Below are 1,001 nucleotides of genomic sequence, written 5' to 3' on the forward strand. Positions count from 1 at the left end.
GTTCACTGGTGACCTATATTTTGTGTCCAATAAATCAGGACACAATATTTTAAGGTTTAGCCTTTCTCTGTGGGATACATGTTTACTGAGTATTTACCTAATATTATAAGGTTTAATATGCATCTGCTGCCAATTGTGCCTTCAGCTGATCACTTGGAGGATTTCATTGATTTGTACATGAATATATTTTACCTCGGGTCCATGGAATGAGGGTTTTACTTCCACCATTTGTTTTTAGTTGTTGCCATGGTTATGGGTCATTAACAAAGCAATGATAAATGGAGGAATATATGCAGCAGGTTCAACTAAGTGAGGTGAGCTACAATGGCCTAGTTTAAAGCATAGCGGAGTTATGTCCCTTTCCTTTGTTTACCTGTATCACCTCACTGTCATCTTTTGATGTCGTTGAAGAAAATCATTTTCCTCAAATATTGCAAGCTATTTTTCATATGGAATGTATAATGTTATACATAAGCATACAAATACTTTCGTTCAGGTATTAGGCAGTGTTTTCTTCACTCACAGTTTCCATAAAGCTGTTAGATAAAAAAATGGTATGACAGAAATTTTATCGGTGTACGATAAAAATCGGCAGAATTTATTGGGTTTTTACCAGTGACAAAATCTTAGACAACACTAAGCAATGTCTATTTTTCAAACCAGTTTAATATTTGAGGTATATTTTATCCCTTCTGATAGGAAATTTATTATTGCACATCTCTTTCGAAAGTTTATAGTCAGAGGTAAACCCAGTGCCGCAATTCTCTCGCTATATTCAATTTTCAGAACTTGTAAAAATATTCGCCAGAAAAATAACTTGGCAGCCAGGGGATTAAAGTTGTGACTTCTTCTCTGAAGTGGCCGATGAATTGAACTTTTTGGAAGATGTCTAGGAATAGAGATTAGATTTGTTCATGATAATAGAATCAACATGAGTTTTGTTTTGTATATCTTAATTTAAGGAATTGGTGCATGTTGACATGAAAACCAAGCTGCACCAA

This window comes from Haliotis rufescens, unplaced genomic scaffold (assembly GCF_023055435.1).
Source record: "Haliotis rufescens isolate VD_foot unplaced genomic scaffold, xgHalRufe1.0.p SCAF_7, whole genome shotgun sequence".
Taxonomy (NCBI): domain Eukaryota; kingdom Metazoa; phylum Mollusca; class Gastropoda; order Lepetellida; family Haliotidae; genus Haliotis; species Haliotis rufescens.